General features: G+C 36.8%; 1 protein-coding gene across 7 annotated transcripts in view; it reads left to right on the top strand.

Annotated features, from left to right (window-relative positions):
- LOC127438684 (dystroglycan 1-like) overlaps positions 1-27,797 on the top strand; it is a 75,637-nt gene that overhangs the window by 6,882 nt on the left and 40,958 nt on the right. For 5 of the 7 annotated variants that reach the window (XR_007896788.1, XR_007896787.1, XR_007896786.1 and 2 more), the window contains exon 2: positions 3,119-3,191. The exons of the other annotated variants lie outside the window; for them this stretch is intronic. The gene's annotated coding sequence lies outside the window, so the exon portion shown is untranslated. The remainder of the gene's footprint in view (positions 1-3,118; positions 3,192-27,797) is intronic. 7 annotated transcript variants of the gene reach the window in all.

The raw sequence follows: 27,797 nt of genomic DNA, 5'->3' as shown, positions 1-27,797 counted from the left end.
TATTTGCGCACACACATACTGCTCTTGTTTATTTTCCAGTGAGCAGCTTCAGTCTTTTGAGGCACTGTCTGCTGCAGTGTGCAGTAGTTCACACTTCAATTGCAGCCTAACCTAGATTTGTGTAGCACTGCTTGTAAATAACCCCAAGACTCTGTTCTGAGGGAGGGGGCTTTAAAGGCAGTGGGAAATGGCTCTAATGCAAGTCTGCGTACGATCGATGCTGTGATAAGACTTGCATCATCAGCAGAGGTGTGGAGCATAGGAAAGATGAAAGCTGAGAAATATCCATGTTCCTGACTGGCACAGAGGCAATACATTTTTCGCCGAATACTCTGTACATCTATAATATGTAATAACTTGCAGTACCGGTGAGAAGATGTGCTTTATGAGTTAATGCCACGTTGCTTTGCCCATGTGGCCCTTGCTTAGGCTGCGTCCATGTAATTTTAAAGGTGATGCATTTTTTTCTTTTCAATGTTAATATGCCACCTTCTATCCAAGCTTAAATGAATGTTCTGGGTTCAGTACAAGTTAAGCTTAATCAACAGCTTTTTGTTCATTTTGATTTCCGCAGAAAATAATTATGTCCCTTGTTTATTCAAAATCCAAAATTGCTATTACAGTAAGGCACTTTCAATGGAAGTGAATGGGGCCAGTCCTTAAACTTTAAAATACACACTGATTTCATCAGTTCTGTCATGTTTACGCTCATCGGTTCAAAATAGGCCTCTGCATTATGCACATGCTCCGAAAAACAGAGGTGCCACGCAATGTGTACTTAACCCAGAAGTCAAACATAACATAAAGCAGAGAAGAAAAAGAGAAACAACAACACAGTGGGTGCGTTTCATTCAGAAGTGATCATTCCTATGCCCTATTCCCTTCGCAGACTTTACCGTCCACAGTAAGAGCTTTAGAGGGCTGAAAAATAATTAAGGTGTGGGGTTCAAAAATATTGTTTATTCAGAGCTTACCTTTAAAATTAATTTTGACTGGAAGTTGTGTTTGAAGCGATCTTACAGCATGACTGTTATGATTGTTCTCCCTTCACCCTCCCTTCCCGTTTGCAGTAGTATCAACTGTCTTTCTTTTATAATAATAATAATAATAATAATAATAATAAAAAATAACTTTCATGATCTTATGTGGACTATTTTTACAAATTCCATCATAAAATACAATAAAAGAGGGTAACAGTTGCATACTATGGCCAAAGTTGGCACGTTAGCATTAGCATCATGACTGCAGTATGTAAACATTACAAATTACACATTATCTTCTGCATATATCTTTCAGTTATCATCGAGTGGATAAGACAGCTTCTTTTACTGATCTCATTTGGATTCCATTCATAGAATAAGGCAGAAAGCCTTAAAAGTTGTATTGAATATGCAGCGTGACGCAATGAAAGGTACATACAGAACTGTTTCAAGAGTTCATACAACAAACCTATTAAATACCAGTGATCGCTAGGGAAATATAGGCTTATGCAAACCATATATTTTCTTAATCGTCTATTTATTCGTGAGATCACTCCTCAGTCTATATGTTGTTTATAAGAATGGAATTGAAGCAAAGCAGAGCCCACATAGTTAGAACAATCCGGGAGCAAAACGCATCATCTTATGCCTTGCCGATACCTCAACATTGGCTCGGCCAATGGTATAATTTTTGGGTGGAATTATCTCTTTATCCAACCAGTAGTTGTCATTAGTGGCGCAGAAATTACACACTTCACTTACCGAGGCTACGTCAACATTAATCCAGATACATTTTAAAACATGTTTTCTTTTTCAAAACACTCCATCCACACTGCTGTTTTCGAAAAGTTGCTCGTTCACACTTTAACGTATAAAAAAGCTTAAGTCCACTTACTGCGCATGCAAAGAATCACTGTTCCATGTATGGTCTAAAACTTTCCATCGCCTTTGAAGGAATGCAACATAAGATTTTACAAAGTAACATTTATCTTTAACAATGCTATCAAAGTGGGTATCAGGCACAACAACGGTAGAACAACATGTGCCGCCATCTTGATTGTTTTGGTAAAAATGGATTACATGCTGCGTCACAGGACAACAAATACGTAATCGTTTTCCAGTGTCTCAGTTTTTCCAGTGCACACTACAACGCTAAGACAGCGTTTTCAAATGAATCCACTTGGGAGAGCGTTTTCGCTGTCAAAACCGCCATCTCAGTGTGGACGGAAGGCTAAAAACGTAGAGGAAAAAGATGCGCATTAGTGTGGACAGCCTAAAATCGGTATAATTTGCACGTCAAGAAAATGAAATATTTGTTATATTTTCTTTTATTTAGAGCCATTTCTTATGTTTTTTTTTTTTTTTCCCCCCATTCCAGTCATACATAAAAACAAAACAAGTTATTCTGCAGACATCTAGCTAATTGGCAGAAATAAGCTGTATAATTTCTGACTGGCAAAACCGATTGTAGCCACAACATCTTTACATTTTGTCTTTTAAGAGAAAGACATGGAGAAAGTAGGAGGGGGGATAGTTGGAAGGAAGAAACACAACATGTTTCATGTAGCTGTAATACCACAGCACAACTTAGGTCAAGGCTTTTTGCAATGTCGGAGGCCTTTAGACCAAAGCTGCACCTTGACATTTTCAAATAAAACCGGCTTTGAGCACATCATGTGACCTTCTCCTCCCTGTATCTCAAACACAAAGCAGCCATAAAAAAAAATGGTAGCTTTTCATCAGTGGCCAACATGCCAAGTTCTTGCAGTGGCAGGGGCAACATTAGCAGTGTTTTTCAGGTTGATTTCTATGGGCTCAATGGAGATGTCCTGGTTTGTGGTCTCAGCAGAGGCAAAAACAGAAGGGAAGATCCGTCTTACAGAGAAGACGGCGTGATTCACTAGCTCAGCATGCTGTAGAACGCGAGTTTAATGTAGCATAGGATGTTAGCGCGATGGCCTGGAGACTAAGACATGTTGTCGGCTCTGGATGGGAGAAGCTGAGCAGATAAAATCAACCTTACACATTTAAATTACCTGCTTAAAGAGATAGTTCACCCAAAAATGAGAACTGTCATTCCACACCACCATGACTTTCTTCTGTGCAACACATTTTTTGTATTTTTTTATTTTTTTTAGGATATATTTCAAAAGCTCACCTTTTGGGTTCCACAGAAGTGAGAAAGTCGAAGGAGCTTGGGATAACATCAGGGTAAGTAAATGATCATAGAATTTTCTGGTTTGGGTGAACCGTTCCTTTTTTAAATGCAATAATATTGATTTTTTTAAAGATGCTGTTTTCATACTACCATGCCTGATGTTGTGCCTGGCTGATCAATAACAGTTGGGGATTGTTGCGTCTACAGATATGAGAGAAAAAAAAATTAAACATTGTGCCTGTTTAATGTTTGCAAGCACCAATTTGTGTCCAGCAGCCTTTTGGAAGAAGGGAGGTGCTCTGTTTACCCCTACTGCACCACCGCTTTGAGTTGCTCTTTGACTCCCACACAAATTGCCTGCTGTTTACTGAAGTGCGACTGTGCGATCTTTGCAAGAATGCCTCAGGAAGGTAATTGTGGAGTATTCTTGACTGAGCTCAGAGCTGCCACTACCACGACAACGACACAAAGATGGAGAAATCGCCCATCGTTGCTTAACAGATTAGCCTGATAAACCATAAAGATTGAGTTTGGTCGTGAACACGAATGGGAGTTGTACCTGCACATTCACAAAGGAGGCTGCAGGCTTTGAATTCTCTTGAATATGTCAGTGATTTACAATTCAATGTGTTTAAATGATGATATATTAAACTTATGACATTGACCTGGGTGTTTTTTTCCATCCTTGGCTACTTATTGCATTTGAATGCTAATTTAGGTTGAAGATAAATCTAGGCCTTAGTGCACATTCATAGCAAGTCGCAAGATTAGCCGTCAATTAGTGCTTCTGCTTGCCCCAAGTTGTTGGATTTGGTGAATATATGTATTTATTGTCCTATAGAGTGAAAACACTTAGCTAGCCATTAAGTGGGTTATCTTTTTGGCATACCAAAATAGCACCCTTCTCCGCCGTCATGCTTTTAGCTGGGTTTACTCATGGATATACCTTTATGAGTGTTTGCTTGCCCTTGCAGGGCTCTAGACTAAAAAAAAATTACTTGGGAGCCATTGGCTCCTAAACTGAAACATTAAGGAGCCAAATGGCTGTTATTAGTCGCCAAATCACAGAATTGCTCAAATTAGATAGAAAGCCAAAGAAAAGGAAAACAGCTGATAACCCATTAATCGGAGGTTTAATAAAAAGGATACAGTATATAGTTACGTTTGCATATCCTTTTGTCTCGAATGTTCACACCCCTTTCATAATTTATACAAATATAAGAGATAAAAGATTTTTTTTTTATTTAGTGCTGCTCTTCAGTATCTACATTACATATAATTACATTTAATATAGTATGCATATAGTAGTTTGTTGTCTTCTTGAGCATCAATGAATGTTTTCACCTTGTGTAATAGTTGTGAACAAGTCCCTCAATTGCCCACAGTGTCAAAAGCTTCCCTCTCTAAAATTGTTATCGGTCGGGCTCTAATATATATATATATATATATATATATATATATATAATATATTAGAGCCCAACCGATAACAATTTTAGAGAGGGAAAATTCACAGATTACCGATATAGCTAATTTTGAGCTGGAATGAACACAGACCTTTTCTATGTGGATTGTGCACCGATTTTGCACCGATATGACTACGCAAAGGTACTCAGAAGGCTGCTTTCTTAAATATTTTTATCAAAGAATATTTGAAATTATTATTATACATTTTCAACAAATTCTAGAAATGAACACTGAGAAAATAAAGACTAAATAAAAATACAATAAATAGCTAAATAAACATCAGTACTGTTTGGTATCAGTTAAATGCTGACCATTTAAATAAAGAATAAATAAAACAAATAGCTAAATAAACATCAGGGGCTGGTTGCACCAGCTATACGTATGTTACAACTTAGCCTAGTTGTGGCATAAATGGGCACTAAGTCAAAATTTACACTCTACTAAATATTTGACCGTTGCACCATCAAATTTACACTACCGTTCAAAAGTTTGGGGTCACTTGACTGAAATGTTTCTAATGATCTTAAAAATCTTTTGATCTGAAGGTGCATGCTTAAATGTTTGAAATTATTTTTATATACAAAAATATAATTGTGCCAACATATTAATTTATTTAATTACAAAACTAAAATTTTATTGAAAAAAAAAAGTTTTTGAAATTGATGACGTGGACCAAATAATAAAGAAAAGCAGCACATAAGTGCCCAACATAGATGGGAACTCCTTCAGTACTGTTTAAAATGCATCCCAGGGTGATACCTCAAGAAGTTGGTTGAGAAAATGTCAAGAGTACATTTCTGCAAAATCTAGGCAAAGTGTGACTACTTTGAAGATGCTAAAATATAACACAGTTTTGATTTATTTTGATATATTTCACAACATAATTCCCATATTGCCATTTCTATTATTCCAAAGTTGTGATGCCTTTACTATTATTCTAAAATGTAAAAAGAAATAATAACAATAAAATAAAGAATAAGTGACCCTAAACTTTTGAACAGTAGTGTAGGTAGAACATAACCCTACGTATAAACTAAATATATACGGCAGCATCTGACCAGGAGTAACTGATGGAATAAAAAAGCAGACTGATATTTAATGACATCAATGAGCTCATGTTTTGGTTGACAGGCTTCAATCCTTTCGACATATATGATGATGTTGGCATTTACACTCGTTTACATTTACGAGAGAGAAAAAAAAAACGGCTCTTCAGCATGAAACCGATCTAACGGTCCGTTTTTTGGGTGCATTGCCCAGTGTCAAGTTTCAACACATTTAAAAAAAAAAAAACTTTTTTTTGTATATATATATATATATATATATATATATATATATATATATATATATATAGAATATTAAAATGAATAAATGTCTATTTTTCCAGCCTGTTGTATTAGTATTTATCACCCCTCATTTATTTTAGATACAGTTCCTATATATTATTATTTACACAGGGCAAATATACTATTTATTACATCAACCTTTATTATGTATCCTATTTTAATGTCTGGAAAACCATATTTTTAAATATTACATTTTATAAATGCAATACTGGAATTGTTTGGTTGAAGGGGGTACCAAACTGTGAATCCTGATCAAAACAGTTTGGTGAATACATGTTTACACACTGACAAGGTATGAAAGTAGCTATGTGGTTAGCTAGTTAGTTGTAAGCTTGTTGCCACGGAGAGAAAAAGATGGACTTTATTTACTTTCCAGCATTGTGTCACCAACTAGGTAACAGCGAAGCGTGAAATCAGCACTCACCACACACAATCCACCACCGCACCATTGTCTGCTGAGCTGCAAAAAGATGCTCTGATATTTACCTTTCAATCTGCTACATTACTTACAGCACTGACAAACTAAAGCTGGTTAACAGCAAACAGATGTGATAAACATGAGTGACATTGTTGTCAAGGAAAGGGTTAACGTTATATTAGTTATATAAAATGATGGGGTAATTTTTTATTAACTTTACAGTATGTATTTAACAAACTAGTTAGCAATTTAACGAGACCGTTTAACTCCGCCCTGTCTGCAGAGCCACCGTCAGCTCTGTAAACAGTGGAGTCAGAGCGCGCTCTGCTGGACAAACTACGTAATGACACCAATTCTAAAGCATTGTTTTCTGCATTATATGTTCTGAAAAAAAGTTTTCATATCGGTAAAATATACGCCGATACCGATATATCGGTGAAAGTCTAATATCGGCTGATAATATCAGTCGGGCACTAATATATATATGTATACATAATGATGATATGGTACTTTTAATTATAAAGAAGCCCAAAATGCACATGGGACTCTTATTTTGAAATGTCTGTACTCCCAGCTGTGAGCTCACTGACGAGTTCAAACCCTCAGTTCTTTTTGGGTGATTCATGAAAAAGATCCGGTTCAAAAGAGTCATTTGGTCACGACTCTCTTGCACTGGGTTTGTTGTGCGTGTGGTGCAGCAAGCTCGTCAGAAACAGAACGGGTGAAAACTGGCACGAGATACATCTTTAGAGCGCGCACAACCAGTGTATTCAATAACTCAGAAGATGATATCTGATAAAACCGCATATGAATGTACACAACCCGACTGTCGCCAATGGCAACTAGATTTTAAATTATAGTCACAAGAAATTATTTTTGGTCGCATTTGCGACCATTTTAGTCACAGTCTGGAGCCCTGCATTGATTGCAGTTCTATCATTTTCTCACACTCGTTGTTGTTGTTGTTATTAGAATATCTTGGACGCTCTTTAAAAGTACCTTAAAATCATTAAAATGGGCCTATACTTATGCACTGTGTTCCAAGTCTTCTAAGCAATACAGTAGATTTTTGTGACAAACAGACCAAATTTAGGACTAAGTAGTGAAAATCTATTTGCCAAAGTCCATTGGATTACAAAAGTCATATGGTGACCAACTTTAAAAAAAAAAAAAAAAAAAATTGAGAACATTTTCAAAAAATGTAATGCAAGAGAACTGTTTACGTGCGATTTTAAATAATTGGATTACTCTCTTGATGTCAAAACTTAGACATGGGCACATTGGATAAGTCTGTAAGAATGCAAGGTAAAGTTGTTTACTGTTTACATGCAACGCAAAGTCAGGGTAATGGCCAGCAACTCCTGGAAAGTGTTTTTTTTTTTTTTTTTTTAATATATTTTTTTTTTGCTTACACCACTTATGACATTTTTCCGAAAAACGAAAGCCATGTAAGGGCTTTATGTAATCCTATGCTTATTTAGCATGCTCTATGTAAAATTGTGCATGTAAATGCACTCTGTGATGTCAAAGGCACTATATTTTGAGAGCAACAGCAAGAGGAAGTTTTTCAGTAAATCATTACTTTTTGGTCTGTTCCTCAATGCTAGTGTATGGACTACTTTATCTGTTTTTATAGTGACAGACCAAGTCCCTTGTAACTTATATTTGGCTACATGTAAAAGAGCAACCAGGATATGCTTTAAAATTTAATCTTTTGTTTTCCGCGGAAGAAAATTTTTCATAAAGTAATACAAGTTTGGAACATTGTATCATTGATAAATAATGACAGAATTAAAATTTTGGTAAATTATTCCTTTAACATCCTTATGTTCTGAGTTTGTTATTCCTCGTCTAGGTCAATTCCCTTTTCTCCTCCTGTTTGCTCTAAAGAGATTAACTTCCTTGTTAAAAAAAGAAAAGGAAAAAAAAAAGCCTTCAATATAAATCTCTACTTTTATGCAGCACCATATAACAGATATTTCTAAGAAATATGATTTTGACATCTATCACGAGCCTCTGTCTTAGCTACCCATTTTCATTGCCAATTGAAATCAGTGTTGGCACTGAGTAGGGTGCCTGATTAGAGTTTAAAATTCACTGTATGCGCCTGGCCTTGCTCTGTCCACTCCGCATGAATCTTAAATCCATCAATTAAATTTTCCTTGAATGGCACTGTGGTGTGGAGGAAGGGGTGTCCTCATTCTGCACAAATTGTCAGTTTGTGCAATCTCACTTGAAGGAATTAGACTGAGTGCCTAACGTGGATTTTACAGTCCAGCCACCCTCCTACAAAGTCCGGAACCAAATACGTCTGCTCATGTGAAAGTATCACCATGTACTATCTCAAGCCACAGTGCAGAATACACCATGAATAAATGATCGATTATTTCATTGTAGTGGTGTTTACCTTTTCTATGTCTATTGCAGCCATTTTCCTATTTTGAGGTGGTGACATTTGATATTTGTTGGAGCTAATCATTAGTTTGGCCTCATCTAACCCAACAGTCCTTAAATCATGAAACAACATGGACACCAAACATCACTCCGTAGAGCATGCTTTTCACACCGCCTTTGGTGTCGAGATCTTGGCCTCTGATGTGGTCTGCTCCATATCTCCATAGAGAGAGGAAGGTAGGGGAAATGGGGCAGACCAGGTGTGTTTGATGCTAACAAACAGTATAACCTTCCAACTTGTTCTTAACTTGGAGTGCTGACCTAGTAAACACAGCAGAACCACCTTGGTACCAGGGAACCAGAAGATCGCATGTGTGCTATTTCTAGCAAGTCAACTCCACTGTGTGTCTTCCACCACCTGGTGTCTGTGGAGTAAATTAAGGACATTGTCCCCATTATTTGAGACCACCAGGATCTTGCGTTTCATGTTGGTGCATGCAACCACTCCCTCGCATGCAAGTGTAAGCAAAGACCCAACAGACTATGATGAGATTGTCATTCCAGTAAGGCTAGGTAGTGTAAAAAAAAATCTTGATATGTTTCTGCCTTTTGATGGTATTCGATATATCTCAATATTGCTATGAAACAGTTTAAAAAAATGATTATTCATTGTTGCCAAGTTGATTCAAAATGATTAAAAGGATTGTTCACCAAAACAATTACATTTCTGCATAATTTTTATTTTGTCAAAATACAGTGCTGCACAATGAAATCACAGTATTAGCGAAAAAACTGATGAACATGCTTATTCAGTACAATAACATTCTTGCTTGTGGGATATTGCATATAATGTAATTATTACCATTGATATATTGATACTGTTGATTATTATTACTGATTTATTATTACTATTATTAATACTACATTGTATATATCATTTTACTATACAGTAGTAATATATTTCTTTTGCAATTTCTTCAAATTCTCACTTCTGTTTATATTGAGCTTTTATTTTGGCAGCAAGCCGAATTAAGGACTTTTAGTTTGTATGATTGTTGTATGACGAAAGTTTCACACTTCAGGCTAAGCGGTTCACCATATGGCTTAATATGCTTATCAAACCGCTAAAGGCTGTGATTTATTTATATATTGTCTGCATGTGCTGCGCGCTTTAGAGTAAATGAGTGCTCTGCTGTTTGTCATCTGTTACACACACAGAGTACGTTGATTATGACAAGGTATCCATGAATGATCGCCCGGATTTGTGGTTTAATCATTATACTTGGGCATATCACGATTTTACTTTAATTGCGCATTTAAATTCATTTTATCCCAAATATATCAAATTCCGAGACATTCTGCGTTTTATATTTAATTCTGTTTTTATATCTGGATTCCGTGATTTGGTCCGTGTTTTCTGCATCACAGGAATCATAGGGCCCTAGTAACCTGAATGCTTGGGAGGGTGATCCTCGATGTGCGTTCAGAAACGCATAATTTTAAGATTAAATTGCGGGTACACACCTAGTTCATGACATCAAGCAGTTGAAACCTTTTTACAGCAACTATTTATTTAAACAGTATCAACAAAAAAGACTTTGACTGCTAAAAAAGATTAAATCTTAAGCATGAAAGAGACCAAACGTCATACAGAGGGTTTTACTATGCTGACTGTTATTCACTGTTAGGCACAGCAAGCTATCATCATGCAAAAAGTCTCACCAAGAAGTTGCTTCTCTCAATTATTTGAGAATTGTGAAAATATTAACGTTAGTAGTTGACCCCACTAATCGACTAGTTTGTTGTTGGATGACTAGTCTGTTTGTCAACCACCCTGGTACATCGCCCAACTCTTGATGCAAGTGGCTTCTATTTTGTCTATAAGCTTGCCATCGGAAAGGGTGTATTCACATTGTTCAGATTTTCCGTGTGCCACAAGGCAAAATGCAATGTGGGAAGGTAGTCACCTTGTATGCATGTCCGCAAGCAAGAAAGACAGCATTGTTTTGAGGGTATTACCTGGTTCATGAATGAAATGCAGAAAGTGGGTGGCTCGGAACAAAACAAACGTAGGCAAGGGAAAGAGCTAGAATGAAGATGGAGCAGAATAATGATATTATGTCTTGACATGTTATGTAGCCTCAGATAAAAAGATGAAGAGTTGTTCTCATACACTGCATTCATTTATTTATTTTCTTATATAGTCAAGGATTTCATCAAGGATCTAGTTCAGGGTTTTTAAATTTAGCAAACATGTCATTGTTGAATATTTACCAACGAACCACTGTTCGAGCCAACTTATCTTCACAAATCAGTATTAATACATTGCATCAGTTAATCTGTGTTTGTCATTTATTGTATTTTATTTTTTTTTTTTTTTTTTGTTACTAAAAACAAATAATACGGATGGATTTGCACATCCTGAAGGAAATAGCAGTGCTTGCAAAGCAGCAAAGGAATATTGTTATAGTTCTTGGTAAACTTATGCAGAAATGGGGAAGCATAATTTGGAGTTATTATACAATATACTGTATATGTGTTTGTCAATGGGATATTTTAAAGACCTTATGAAATCTATATTAAAGTTAAGGGGCATTTTGATCCATATCCATGTATTTTTAGGTCTTACAGATGCAAATTTACTCCTAAAAGTTGACAGTTTAAACTTTTAGCTGACACACATTTAAAATGTAGGCAACAGTCTTTCTCTTTAGGTAAAACTGTCCAAAAATTTTGATGACTCAATGTTCTCTTGAATGAGAATGTTGGCTTGCGGTTTGGTACCACCTGCTATCAACAAGCCATAGTAAGTAGCAAATCAAGGTTAATGGCAGAGAACGTTGTGGAGAAGAAAAATATTTCAATATTAATGCTGCCTTGAAAGCACTATAACAAGAAAAGTATTTTGGTACATTTGGAATAGTAATTTGCCGCATTGCAGATTGCAAATTTTTAGCCCCATTAGTGCTGGGCGATATGTCTTAAAACATATCTCGATATTTTTCAGCCTATTGACGATATTCTATATATATCTCTATAATTATGTATTTGCTTTAAAATGGATCAAAATTGTTTTTTGGTTTTGTTTTGTTTTTTATCAGAGGAACCATCATTTCATCCAAACAGCCATTGTGGCCAAGTAGATTAAATATTTTAAAAGACATTCAATAAAAATTGAATAATTAGTTTTTCATTAAACAAATGCAAGGGAGAATGAAATTCAATCATTTTTATTGATATGCACTTTATATTTATATTTCATACACAATGATACATAGTAGCTTAATAAAAAGCATTATTTACCTTCAAATGTTTTACTGTGCAAAGCCACTTTACTGACTTTTTTTTTAAAAACCCAGTTGAACAGTGCATAATGCAAAATTATTACCGTGGGACACATCAGGTTTATTATTATAATATGATGCTGAATTATCATTATTCTGATTATTAGATTTGCATTATAAAAAAGTCATATTTTTGTCCTGTTTACTTCATCTGCGGGCTTTTATTTTGACACCGAATGCGCTGCAGTATTTACTTCAACTTTACATGGAGCTTTTATTTAGACACAGAAAAGGCAATGTGTTTTTGACAGTTTACAATGTTCTGCATTTCCTGAAACGCTGTAATCTCATCCTTTTCTGCTATTCTGTGCCGTGTTTGTAGATTTGTATAATAACTTGTAACTGTTACTAATGTTTTGAATTGCGCAAATGCTTGAACATGCTTTACTTTGATTTCACAATGCAGTTTCACAGATTTCACAGTTCAGCGCATCACTGATCTGTTCTGAATCAAACACAGACCAGGTTTATCTGTCCTTAAATCACAGCCTTTTGTGGATTAATAATCACATATGACCAACTTGTTATTTTGTTTAATTGTGCAGCCCTTAAGGATCGTGAAATTAGTGTACTGATGCGCTCTTTATGAAACTTAATGGCCAAAAGAAAACGCATTAAAATCATCACGATATTCACGATATTGGTCAATTTTACATCGTCAGTAAAATTATCTCGATTACATCGTTAATATTCGATATATCGCCCAGCCCTAAGCCCCATTGTGTTGAAGCGAGTTATTTTAGCATATTACAAATAGTGTTGGATCACCTGGAGTTGACATCCAAAAAGAGTCTCTCATATTTTTAAGTTTTGTTCTCATATTTGGCTTTTTGGTGTTTCTTTAATATCTCGGCATGTATGATTCATGTGGTTTATATTCCAGGAAATGTTTTCTTCAAGAAAGGAGGTGGATTTCTCAGTTGAGTCTTCTCAAGTTTCACAGATATAAGATGTCTCGACGTGGTGTTATCAGTGATTTGCCCTGTTTTGTGTCTGTGTCTGCAGGGTACACAGTCTTCTAGAATTCATAACAAACAGAAGTTTTCCTTGAGAGGTTATGTTATTGTCTAGCCCCAACCCACATATATCTCAGCATCTACATTTAATAGACATATGAGTTGTTGATGTCTACTGTTAGCGGTTTATTGACACAGGTTGTTGGACCAAGAGACTCAACAGATGTGTTTCTGTTAAACAAGTTTGCTCACATTCAGTAGTTTTGTCTCTGAGACCATCTGTTGCCCCCTTGAATAGTTTTGGGTTAGGAAAACTGCTTGCTGTTCTCAGCACATTGAGTCCATGTACTATTTGGAAAGACAGTGACCTTGCTTTGATTACTTGTTACCATCAAAGATGCATCAGGTGAAAATGGGTTTCTAGCATGCCACCTCGCTGTTGTTTGTTCTGAACAAACATTTATCTTCACTGACGATCTCTTCTTCGGTTGCAGGTCTGTTCTGATAGGTTGTGGATTAACTAGCCTTTACAGCAGGGGTCGGCAACCTTTTTGACATGGAGTGCCATTTTCTATTTTCCTGGTCAATGGCTGTGCCTACCCAACCCCCCACCCAATTTGGCAATTTTCTAATTTAATCGTTTATTTTTAATTACAAATGATATTATCAGCATAACAGTTTGAGTGAAAAACGTTTGCAAAACCTGATGATTGTGATATAATCATGATCCTGCATGTGAATTTTTACAGAGCATCTTGTGAAAGTGCTGTAATGAAAGAAAACCTGTCCTTTTGTACAAAATGAGTTAACACAGTTAATGTCACAAATTTGCTTATTTGATTACTGCTCAAGAAATAGTGTGGAATCTTAAATATTTCTTTTATAATGTCATACATTTTTCAAAATCTTGCAGATGGTAATCACTAGTACGCAAGCAACAGCGAGAGATGAGCAGTCTATTTTATTTATATGAAGTTTTTCGCACCTGCATTCCAATCTACACTCTTGATGTAATCCTTCCTCATGATCGTGTTCGATCATCAGCTGAATGGGAGACTAAACACTATTAAAGGGTGATGAGACTCGCGCTTCACGTGCAAGCCATTCGCGCATCACAAGCCGATCAACAATGAGGTCTTTTCAGTGTATCGCACTTGCAAAATCCTAAAACTTTATTTCCAGGTTTAATTTATTTTTTAAATTTTTGAATTCTTGACTCGGATTTCTGAACCCCACGATGTGGGTTTATGTTTTCTCTTTTAATTGTTTAATGCAATTTTGAGTGTGATCATGGTTTAAGAACGGTGTACCTGTATGCTGGGTCGGAAATCTGAAGGATTAATAGTGGTGTTTTCCTTATTACATCATGTGTTGTTCTGAAAGCAAATAGAAACAAATGAAACATGGAATGTAGGCTGTCATCCGCACAGCCTGACTGAAGCAAATTGGGCACATTTACTCGTGTGATTAAGTGAAAGTGCAGCGCTGCCGGCTCGTGATGCGCAAATGGCTTGCATGTGCTGCGCAAATCTGTTTGGTGTACTGCAGTCTTTTTTACTTTTTGTTTAGCCTCCCATTCAGCGTGATCATGAGGATGGATTACATTAAGATGTAGATTGGAATGCAGGTGCGGAATTTATTTAAATAAAACGGGTTCAAGATGGGCAAGGAGGAGGCTGGAACCGGCAGGACAGTCAACATAACTTTAATGACGTAACTGAACTTAAAACAAACATAAACAGACACACACAGCACGGCCGCATGTGTCTCTCTCTCTCTCTCTCTCTCTTGAACTGGCGTCTCCGGCTCCCCTTTATCTCTCTCTCCCGCTGATTAATTGACTCAGTTTCTGCCGTTCACCCTCATGGCCCGGCCATGCCCCCCTCCTCGTCACAATAGTCTGCTTCTCTCTCGCCATTGCTGGTGTGGCAGTGATTACCCCACTGCCATAGGTTACCAACCCCTGCTATACAGTCTACAATCATTAATTGTTCCGATACAAAAATAAATGGGCTTATAAACTTTTGAATAGGGAAAACGGCTCCCAAATGTTTTATTGACATCAAAGGCTATGGATCTCAGACGGATGGGAATCAAAAGGAATTGAACAATTCCGATTCCTTTTAACAATTCCGTTAATGATTATTTGTTAGTTTTGAGGAAGAAATATTTCAAAATTAGAAAATCAATTATTTTTGGATTTACTGCCCTCAGCAGTCTGTTACAAAATTTCTCATTTTAACAGAACAGATTCTTGCTATGTTTTATTAAAGATTTAATTCATTAATTTTAGTAAATTTACCACTATGACAACTAAACTTATTGTACTGTATATCTTTAACTACATATCATCATAACAACCATCCGGTAATTAGTACTGAATTCTTGGTTCATTTTAAGTCGGACATGACGAAATGAATAATTTGTGGATAAGTAAATTTTATTATTTAAAAGAACCAGCTGATATTTTTCGGGAGGAGGCGCTGTATGTTTTGCGGTGTAGATTCAAAAATACCAGTTATTCATTGTCATTGGTTTGGGAATCTGGATAAGCTGGTCATGCTGTGTTTTGCACTGTAGATCCCAAAGAACCGGCTCATTCGTTCTGATTTGTCGAAATGAAGTCCAGAAATGAATGAGTTGCAGATCAGGGGGTGTATTACAGAAAACTTTCTATCTTAAATTTTAAGTTAAGATCAGATTAGTTTAGTTAGGATTTTTCACAAATTCATATTACAGAAGCAAATCCTAACTTGATTTTAGGATTGTTATCTTACAAAATCATATTATATCTCTAGTTAGGAAATCCTAAACCACTCCATCCAGTTCAATAATCAACTCTCATGTCTGTTACTGAGCAACCAATGACGCGCAAACGGCTGCAGTGAATTAAACATTAGATAGATGGAAATGAAGAAACTAAATCGAGACACTTAATTTTAAGGCTGCAGAAATAAAACTTTATTTGTATTATATTTTGTGAGTCTGTAATTATTTATCAGTGTTTATTGTCAAAGTGCAGCACATCATCTGGGTCTTCCAAAAGCTTTTCCATCATCAAAAAGGTAAAGGTAGCACTATTCTCAGATAGTGCTATGATACATAATATTGTAATATGACTGTAACTGTGGGCTTTTAAATAAGTTTTAAGTTAGGACGCCAATGAGGTTATCCTACACAAGACACCGGTCGCGATGTATGTTTCACATTGTAGATTCAAATTTTAGCACAGTGTTGCATTTTAGCTACATCGGCTAAAGAAAACATACTGTTCTGGATGGTCAAAGTAAAGTATGGAAAGGAAAATATGGCTCAGACTACATTAAATACAGGTTTGGCATTCTGTCTTGACATAGCGGGTCACTACTTGATGTCCATTTTAAAATTGGGGTCCTGAAGCAAAACCTGTTTAGAACAACTGTTTTAAAGGGTCCCATTCTTAACCGGACTGAACAGAAATGCTGTTTTTTGTATGTGCCGAATGCCATTGTCTTCCCCTTGGGAGCTGCTCTCTATCCCACGATCCAGCAGTCCCTCCCCTCTTCCTCATTTCTGCCACCCCTTCCACCCTCCCTGGCTGTCCAGATCGTTGTGCTGAAAGTGACAGTCTCAGCATTTCACTTCTTCAGCTCAGCACCTGGAGACCTTGCAGCTCATTCACAGAATTCTTACAGTTTCACTCCCTCCCTCTGCTGCCAAGTCTAGTGTGTGTGAAGAAGGGCCATCTGGCTGTTGTATGGCTTCAACAATGATATTCTGAAACTTGAACAAGGTTTTATTGCTGTATCTCATTTAATATTTTCCTTTTTTTTGTGGTCATTTCAGCATAATCACCGTTTCTGATTAATTTGGGTAGTGATTTGGTTCCCATAGCTTTTAGGTTATCATTCACAAAGCAGATTTATCTATTTTTTTTTTTTTGTCATGTATTTAAGGTTTATCTGGTGTCTGGGGTAGGGCTGCTCGATTATGGCAAAAATCATAATCACGATTATTTTGGTCAATATTGAGATCACGATTATTTAACATGATTACTCACTGACATTGGAAACATCATGCATTTATTGACATGTTGTTTTTTTTTTTTTTTTTTTTTTGCCTTTTTATCAGTGGATTTCCTTGAACTTGAAATGTAAATGCACTGGGTAGGGGAGGAGGCTATTGTCATATGATGATTATTTTGTTACATATGGTAGTCAAAGAAAGCCTCCATCGCCACTTTTTATAGCAGGGGTGCTCACACTTCTATGGAATGAGATATATTTTTTCATCATGTTATTGCAGCAAGATCTACCATGTACAATAAAGGCTATACATTATCACAATACCAGCATTCTCAACAAGATTCTCAATACCAATTTTAAAACCACAACAAATAACACTAAGTAATATGTTAATTATGGAAGAATGGTTTCAAGTTCTTAAAAGAATAGTTCACCCAAAAATGAACATTTGCTTATAATTTACTCACCCTCAGGCCATCCAAGATGTATCTGAGTTTCTTTCTTCATCAAAACAGAATTTAAGACTTAGGATTTCATTTCAGGCCGCCTCCTCTAAACAATGCAAGTGAATGTAATCCATTTTTTGACATCCAAAATGCATATTTAGGGTGCATCAAAATAATCCACACGACTCCATTCGACAAATAAAGTTCTTCTGAACCCAAACGATTGATTATTTTGAGAAACAAAACAATACTTATATACTTTTAACTACAAATGTTCGCTTTCGTACATCTCTGTGACGTGCGCTCATGAGAGGGATGACCTAAGCTCGTTGGTAAGCACGTCACGTGGAGGAGTCAGGGAGTGTGTCATTGTTTACACGAGAAACTTGTGCTGTTCATAAACCAAAACAGTCCAAAACAATTTCAAAACAATATAAAATAAATACAAAATAATTTCCAAATAATAATAATAATAAAAAAATAAAAATAACAATGTAAACAATGATGCGAAGTGGCGAAAAATACACCGTGCACCACCCAGAGAACAACCCGCTGGCCAAAAGGGTGCGCAAGGAAAATGATCAGGCACCCAATCTGATTGACATGTTCAGCGAAGTTCTGGAGGAAAATATATCACATGAACTTAAGGTTACCCCCGCCATGCAACAAATGAATGCATACCTCGTAGAAATCCCAGTCGAAAAAAACGGGAATCCTCTTGAATACTGGCATGTCAATCAAGGTCGCTTTCCTGCTCTCGCACAAACAGCATGCAAGTATTTGTGCGCACCATGCACAAGCACTGACAGCAAACGATTGTTCAGTGCAGCATCAAATGTCTTGGACAATAAAAGAAACAGACTGTAGAGTGAAAAAGCAGAAAAGCTTCTATTTATAAAGAAAAACTTGCCCCTTTTTCTGAAGTAGCAAACTCCTAATACTTGATATAAAGCAAATGGACTGAATTAATTGTTCATGAGTTTATAAAATAAATGTGTAAAGTTCTATCATAATAGGTTAAAAATGTGTTCTATTGCTAAGTAAAAAAATTTCATTGCAAAAATAACCTCTTTAAAGTTTGTCATGTTGTCATATTTGCATGATTTTTATCTTTCATTGTGCCACTCTTATAATGTTGGCCTGTTGTGTGTTAAACAGATCCAGTCCATGTTAATTGGAAATTATTTGATGTTCTTGTGTGCACCATGCATGAGCACCGACAGCAAACAATTGTTCAGTGCTGCATCAAATGTCTTGGACAGTAAAAAAACAGACTGCATTGTGAAAAAGCAGACAAGCTTCTTTTTCTGAAGTAGCAAACTTTATACTTGATATTAGTGCCTGACCGATATTATCGGCCGATATTAGCCTTTCACCGATATATCGGTATTGGCGTATATTTTACCGATATGCACTGATATGAAAACTTTATTTCAGAACATATAATGCAGAAAACAATGCTTTAGAATTGGTGTCATTACATAGTTTGTCCAGCAGAGCGCGCTCCGACTCCACTGTTTACAGAGCTGACTCTGAGCTGATGGTGGCTCTGCAGACAGGGCGGAGTTAAACGGTCTCGTTAAATTGCTAACTAGTTTGTTAAATACATACTGGAAAGTTAATAAAAAATGACCCCATCATTTTATATAACTAATATAACGTTAACCCTTTCCTTGACAACAATGTCACTCATGTTTATCACATCTGTTTGCTGTTAACCAGCTTTAGTTTGTCAGTGCTGTAAGTAATGTAGCAGATTGAAAGGTAAACATCAGAGCATCTTTTTGCAGCTCAGCAGACAATGGTGCGGTGGTGTATTTTGTGTGGTGAGTGTTGTTTTCACGCTTCGCTGTTACCTAGTTGGTGAGACACAACGCTGGAAAGTAAATAAAGTCCATGTTTTACTCTCCGTAGCAACTAGCTTACAGCTAACTAGCTAACAACTTAGCTACTTTCATACCTTGTCAGCGTGTAAACGTATTCACCAAACTGTTTTGTTCAGGATTCACAGTTTGGTTCCCCCTTCAACCGAACAATTCCAGTCATTGCATTTATAAAATGTTATATTTAAAAGTCTGGTTTTCCAGACATTAAAATACGATACATAATAAAAGTTGATGTAATAAATAGTATATTTGCCCTGTGTAAATAATAATATGTAAATATCTAAAATAAATGAGGGGTGATAAATACTAATACAACAGGCTGGAAAAATAGACATTTTATTCATTTTAATATCCTATATATATATATATATATATCACACACAGTTGTGCTCAAAAGTTTGCATACCCTTGGATAATTGGTAATATATGTACACTATATTGCCAAAAGTATTCGCTCATCTGCCTTTAAATGCATATGAACTTAAGTGACATCCCATTCTTAATCGTCAGCCCACCCTTTGCAGCTATAACAGCATCAACTCTTCTGGGAAGGCTTTCCACAAGGTTTAGGAGCGTGTTTATGGGAATTTTTGACCATTCTTCCAGAAGCGCATTTGTGAGGTCAGACACTGATGTTGGACGAGAAGGCCTGGCTCGCAGTCTTCACTCTAATTCATCCCAAAGGTGCTCTATCGGGTTGAGGTCAGGACTCTGTGCAGGCCAGTCAAGTTCTTCCACACCAAACTCGCTCATCCATGTCTTTATGGACCTTGCTTTGTGCACTGGTGCGCAGTCATGTTGGAACAGGAAGGGGCCATCCCAAAACTGTTCCCACAAAGTTGGGTGCATGGAATTGTCCAAAATCTCTTGGTATGCTGAAGCATTCAGAGTTCCTTTCACTGGAACTAAGGGGCCAAGCCCAGCTCCTGAAAAACAACCCCACACCATAATCCCCCCTCCACCAGACTTCACAGTTGGCACAATGCAGTCAGACAAGTACCGTTCTCCTGGCAACCGCCAAACCCAGACTCGTCCATCAGATTGCCAGATGGAGAAGCGTGATTCGTCACTCCAGAGAATGCGTCTCCACTGCTCTAGAGTCCAGTGGCGGCGTGCTTTACACCACTGCATCTGACGCTTTGCATTGCACTTGGTGATGTATGGCTTGGATGCAGCTGCTCGGTAATGGAAACCCATTCCATGAAGCTCTCTACGCACTGTTCTTGAGCTAATCTGAAGGCCACATGAACCTTGGAGGTCTGTAGCGATTGACTCTGCAGAAAGTTGGCGACCTCTGCGCACTATGTGCCTCAGCATCCGCTGACCCTGCTCTGTCATTTTACGTGGCCTACCACTTCGTGGCTGAGTTGCTGTCATTCCCAATCGCTTCCACTGTGTTATAATACCACTGACAGTTGACTGGAATATTTAGTAGCGAGGAAGTTTCACGACTGGACTTGTTGCACAGGTGGCATCCTATCAAAGTACCACGCTGGAATTCACTGAGCTCCTGAGAGTTGTCCATTCTTTCACAAATGTTTGTAGAAGCAGTCTGCATGCCTAGGTGCTTCATTTTATACACCTGTGGCCATGGAAGTGATTGGAACACCTGAATTCAATTATTTGGATGGGTGAGCGAATACTTTTGGCAATATAGTGTACCATTTTTTTTAAAGAAAACATGAGTGAGCAGGCAAAACACATTTCTTTTATTTCTTATGGGATTCATTTTCAACTGTAGGTTATAACAGAATGGCACAATCATAAAACAAAACATGGCAACAAAGAAAAAAATAAAAATAAATGACCCCTGTTCAAAAGTCTGCATACCCTTAGTTCTTAATACTGTGTATTGCCCCGTTTAGCATCAATGACAGCATGCAGTCTTTTGTAATAGTTGTTTATGAGGCCCCAAATTCTTGCAAGTGGTATAGCTGCCCATTTGTCTTGGCAAAATGCCTCCACGTCATGCAAAGTCTTTGGTCGTCTTGCATGAACCGCACGTTTGAGATCTCCCCAGAGTGGCTCAATGATATTAAGGTCAGGAGACTGTGATGGCCACTCCAGAACCTTCACCTTTTTCTGCTGTAACCACTGGAGGGTCAACTTGGCCTTGTGCTTAGGGTCACTATCGTGCTGGAAAGTCCAAGAGCGTCCCATGTGCAGCTTTCGTGCAGAAGAATGCAAATTGTCTGCCAGTATTTTCTGATAACATGCTGCATTCATCTTGCCATCAATTTTCACAAGATTCCCCGTGCCTTTAGAGCTCACACACCCCCAAAACATCAGTGAGCCACCACCATGCTTCACAGTGGGGATGGTATTCTTTTCACTATAGGCCTTATTGACCCCTTTCCAAACATAGCGCTTATGGTTGTGACCATAAAGCTCTATTTTGTTCTCGTCACTCCAAATTACAGTGTGCCAGAAGCTGTGAGGCGTGTCAAGGTGTTGTCGGGCATATTGTAACCGGACTTTTTTGTGGCATTGGCGCAGTAAAGGCTTCTTTCTGGCAGCTCGACCATGCAGCAAATTTTTGTTCAAGTATCGTCGTATTTTGCTCCTTGAAACAACCACACCGTCTTTTTCCAGAGCAGCATGTATTTCTCCTGAAGTTACCTGTGGGTTTTTCTTTGTATCCCGAACAATTCTTCTGGCAGTTGTGGCTGAAATCTTTCTTGGTCTACCTGACCTTGGCTTGGTATCAAGAGATCCCCGAATTTTCCTCTTCTTAATAAGTGATTGAATAGTACTGACTGGCATTTTCAAGGCTTTGGATATCTTTTTATATCCTTTTCCAGCTTTATAAAGTTCCATTACCTTGTTACGCAGGTCTTTTGACCGTTCTTTTCTGCTCCCCATGGCTCAGTATCTAGCCTGCTCAGTGCATCCAAGTGAGAGCTAACAGACTCATTGACTATTTATACACAGGCACTAATTGCAATTTAAAAAGCCACAGGTGTGGGAAATTAACCTTTAATTGCCATTTAAACCTGTGTGTGTCACCTTGTGTGTCTGTAACAAGGCCAAACATTCAAGGGTATGTAAACTTTGATCAGGGCCATGTGGGTGATTTCTGTTATCATTATGAATTAAAAATGAGCCAAACAACTATGTGATAATAAATGGCTTCATATGATCGGTACCCTTAAATAAAAGACAGTTTTTTTTTTTTTTTTTTTTTTTTGCATGATCATTCATATTTTCAAAATCAGTGCCAAAATGTCACAATTTCTGCCAGGGTATGCAAACTTTTGAGCACAACTGTATATTATGAATGTGTTGAAACTTGACACCGGGTGACGCACCCTAAAAACAGAACCGTTAGAACGGTTTCATGCTGAAGAGCCAATTAAAAGTAAATAATCGTTTTTTTAATTTTTTTTTTATTTTTTTTCCTCTCTCGTGAATGAGTGTAAATGCCAACATCATCATATATGTCGAAAGGACTGATGCCTGTCAACCAAAACATGATGTCATTAAGTGAGTCTGCTTTTTTATTCCATCAGTTACTCCTGGTCGGATGCTGTAGGATGCTTTATACGTAGGGTTATGTTCTACCTACACTACCGTTCAAAAGTTTAGGGTCACTTACTCATTCTTTTTTTTTTTTTTTTCACGTTTTAGAATAATAGTAAAGTCATCACAACTTTGGAAAAATAGAAATGGAAATATGGGAATTATAAATCAAAATAAATCAAAACTGTTTTATATTTTAGCATCTTCAAAGTATTCACCCTTTGCCTAGATTTTGCTGACATGTACTCTTTGCATTTTCTCAACCAACTTCTTGAGGTATCACCCTGGGATGCTTTTTAAACAGTATTGAAGGAGTTCCCATCTATGTTGGACACTTAGTGGCTGCTTTTCTTAATTATTCGGTCCAAGTCATCAATTTCAAAAACTTTTTTTTTTTAAATAAAATTTTAGTTTTGTAATTAAATAAATTAATATGTTGGCACAATTATATTTTTGTCTACAAAACTAATTTCAAACATTTAAGCATGCACCTTCAGATCAAAAGGTTAAGATCATGAGAAATATTTCAGGCAAGTGACCCCAAACTTTTGAATGGTAGTGTAAATTTGATGGTGCAACGGTCAAATATTTAGTAGAGTGTAAATTTTGACTTGGTGCCCATTTACGCCACAACTACGCTAAGTTGTAACATATGCATAGCTGGTGCAACCGGCCCCTGATGTTTATTTAGCTATTTATTTTATTTGAATTTATTCTTTATTTAAATGGTCAGCATTTAACTGATACCAAACAGTACTGATTTTTATTTATCTATTTATTGTATTTTTATTTTCTTTATTTTCTCAGTGTTCATCTCTAGAATTTGTTGAAAATGTATAATAATAATAATAATGTCCAATGTTCTTTGATAAAACATATTTAAGAAAACAGCCTTCTGAGTACCTTTGCATAGTCATATCGGTGCAAAATCGGTGCACAATCCACATAGAAAAGGTCTGTTTTCATTCCAGCTCAAAAATTAACTATATCGGCCACCATATTGGTAATCAGTGAATTTTCCCTCTCTAAAATCGGTATCGATATCGGTCTCAAAAATCCCATATCGGTCGGGTTCTACTTGATAAGTAAAGCAACTGGACTGGAATGAATTGTTAATAAGTTTATAAAATAAATGTGTAATGTTCTATCATAATAAGTCAAATATGAGTTCTATTGTTAATAAGAAATATTTGATTGCAAATATAACCTCTGAAGGTTGTCATGTTGTCATTTGTATTTTGTTTTTTATCTTTCATTGTGCCTCTCTTATAATGTTGGCCTGCTGAATGTTAAACAGATTCAATCAATGTTCAATGAAAATTATTTGATGAATCATAAACAAACTAACTAGTATACCTTTTTGCATGTGTATTTGAACTTTGCTAATTTAAAGCACGAGTCCAAAGCAAAACAGTGATCTAATGACAAAGTTAAAATAAGTGAGCAAGTGGCAAATATCGGAATCGGCCAATAGTTGTTTGTCAAAATCGGTATCGGCCAAAAAAAATTCATATTGGTACATCCTTAAATAGGCATATTCGCAATGGACAATTAAATCATTTTGGTGTTGAGTTTCTTCATAACTTCACCCTCCCAGATTATAAAGTGCAGCATAAAAGAATATGCTGCTTGACAAGTAGATTTGCGGGTTTCACACTCGCTTCACATCCGCCCATGCCTTCTTCGTGAATTTTGTCATGCAAAGGTAAAAGTTGACCGCACCTTAAGTGTCCATAGTGAATGCTTTCTTACCAAAGTATCTTACTTCCTGTTCAGATATCTCTGTTATTGGAACTGCAGCCCAGCAGTTAGTCCATCTTCTCCAGACGCTTCTAGCTTTCATGCTAGTGTGGGAGATCCACATGTTTAATTTTGGCCCACATCGTGTTGCCCTATTTCCTATCTCTCCTTGAAGATTCTTCTCCCAGGCTTTATTTTGATAAAATATATATATATATATATATATATATATATATATATATATATATATACAATTTTTATTTTTTATTTTTTTTAATTTCACAATAAAGACATTGAAACGTGCAAAAAATTGATTTGAAATCATCAGATTATTTTCAACTTTTTACACAAAACATGAACAGGCATGCAATTCCACACATTGGATAAGCCTATAAACATGCCAGCAAAGGTGTTAATGTGCAATGCAAAATCTAGGTAATGGACAAACATCTATGTGCTGACAATTTTTTTTTACATTTAAATGTTTAATTAAATTTGTCCGTTTATGACCTTACACCAATAAGGGAAAGCTGTTTATGGTGTTGCTTATTAAGCATAATTTGTGTATAAAGCATGTGCATGTAAATGTGCTAATTGATGCTTTCAAATAAGGGGTTGAAATCTTGTCCTTTATATCATTTACTGTCCTTGCTCATTTAAACTGCCCAAAATCTGGACTGTATCCGAGACTTATCCTGTTGCCAGGGCTAGCTTGGTTTTCCAGTCATGAATATGACTTCTTTATCCAGCTTCTATCTTCTTTCCCTTATGCCCTGCAGTTGCCATTAATAGAAGGCTCAGCTATGTCAGAGTGGGGTGGGGAGGAGTACAGTGTGAAGCGGAGAAGGTCAGTTTTGAGCTGACCGGGGCTTAGGCAAAACCGAGGATTCTGATTGGCTCCTGGAAGTGTTCCAGGCGCTGCGGACATCCAGGCTGACTGCTCACATGTACACTGAGCTATTGATGGAAATGTATCGGAGTCATTAATCACCACAGTCAGTCCCTTCAGGGAAAGGACCGCTCTCCGTTACCCGCTTGCCATATGAGGACTGTAGTTCTCTGACCCTGCTGAGGGTGCATGCCGCACTATAAAGGGAAAGATAACGATTAGGGATCCTAATGAACTATACTACGACCCTAAAAGTGTCTCTAAAGAAATACTTTATATATATATATAATTTCTGTTTATTTCATGTCGTAAATTTTTAGTTGAACTGTTCCTTAATGTTGTGGTGTTGAGTACTTTCATGTTAAAACTATCAATGGAAAAATAAATGTGGGAGGGAAAATACAGATTTGCACCGTGAATTCACAGAGTTGTTGTTGAAAGATTCTAATTCAATTTGGGATCTCTTTCTGTTTAATATCTCAAATCAGAAATGAATTGTTTTAATGAAAAGAACAGGAGGGGATCTGGTGCAAACCTTCATTTCTTCTCGGTCTCTTGCTACAGTTTGTAAAACCCTTTATGTTTGACTTTTCCCTTGCACCTATAAGACATAACAAACAGACAACTACCTAACACTTCAACAGTATTTTCTTCAAGACAGTTTACTTTCCCTGCATGTAAAAATAAATAAATCTGGATTTAGCTTTAATAAAATTCTTCTTTGAAATCACCTTGACTGCAGTCATATTCTCCGTTCTCTGAGAATTGCAGAAATTCGCCTAAATTTTGTATTTTGTCATGCCCTGCTGAGTTTAGAATGCTAAAAAATAAACCTGACACCACCTTGCGTACATTAGGTTACTAGGTTTTCAGTCAGTGATGTTTATTTAAATCAGATTCTTCAGATCTCTGTTGCGGTGGGGAGTTGTTGGTGCATTTATATTCGACTTGTGAGTCAGAACTGTGAGATTTGCTTATGGTAAGCGTGTTTTTATGGCATCAACAGCGTTTCCTACAGAATTTTGTTTCCGCAGCAGGGAAGCCTACCCCTGCTGGTTGTAAGTACGTAAACAAAATGATAAGGAAAATGTTTTTTGTATTTTTTTTTTTCTATAAATAACAAATTATATTGTACATAATATAAACATACAATTTATCTGCTCTTGACCGATTTAACGAGAAATTCGTAAAACATATTTGAACCAGTTAATCATGAATTTTTAAGTCTTTATGACCAATTTATTAATACAAGTAATTCATTCTTGAATCAAACTAAAAGATAACACAATCAAAAGTCTGTTTATTGTCTTTGTATTATTTCAAAGGTACCCTGTCTTTTTTTTTTTTTTTTTTCTTTTTCTTAATGCAGTCAGTTCACACTGCAAACTCCCAAATTTGGTGGAATATAACATTCTCATGGATGCATGTCGCTCTGTCCCTAGAGCAGCTTTGGGACTCTGATCACTGTCTGGTTCATATTCTTCCAGCCTACAGGCAGAGACTAAAAACCTGTAGTAAAGACTGTAAAGAGATGGATCAGTGAAGCAGAGCTGGAACTTCAAGCCTGCTTTGACTGCACTGATTGGAGTGTATTTGAGGCTGCAGACACCAATCTGGATGAGCTCACAGATACTGTGACATCATTGTGACGAGGAGGGCATGGCCGGGCCGTGAGGGTACACGGCCAGCGCTGAATCAGCTCCCTTCAAGAACTGTACACTTCAAGAGTGAGAAAAAGGGCTAGAAAAATCACTCTGGACCCCACTCACCCAGCCCACTACCTTTTTGAACACTTGCCTTCTGGACAGCGCTACAGAGCACTGAGCACCAGAACCGTCAGGCCCAGGAACAGGTTTTTTTTTTTTTTTTTTTTTTCTTCTTCCTCTTTTCCCTCAGGCTATCCATCTCATGAACAGTTAAACTGCACCATTGTGCAATAATTATGTGCAGTACACAGCTTAGTCTATTTATATTTATCCAACAACCTCTCCAGCCATGCATTCCCTTGCATCTGTATATAACAGATTTGTTTTTGTATATGTATATGTATATGTATATATATATATATATATATATATATATATACACATAGTTGTGCTCAAAAGTTTGCATACCCTGGCAGAAATTGTGACATTTTGGCACTTATTTTGAAAATATGACTGTCTTTTATTTAAGGATAGTGATCATATGAAGCCATTTATCATCACATAGTTGTTTGGCTCCTTTTTAAATCATAATGATAACAGAAATCAC

Source organism: Myxocyprinus asiaticus, chromosome 50, assembly GCF_019703515.2.
Source record: "Myxocyprinus asiaticus isolate MX2 ecotype Aquarium Trade chromosome 50, UBuf_Myxa_2, whole genome shotgun sequence".
Taxonomy (NCBI): Eukaryota; Metazoa; Chordata; class Actinopteri; order Cypriniformes; family Catostomidae; genus Myxocyprinus; species Myxocyprinus asiaticus.
The sequence above is the reverse complement of the archived record's forward strand: the minus strand, read 5'-3'. Positions and strand labels throughout refer to the sequence as shown.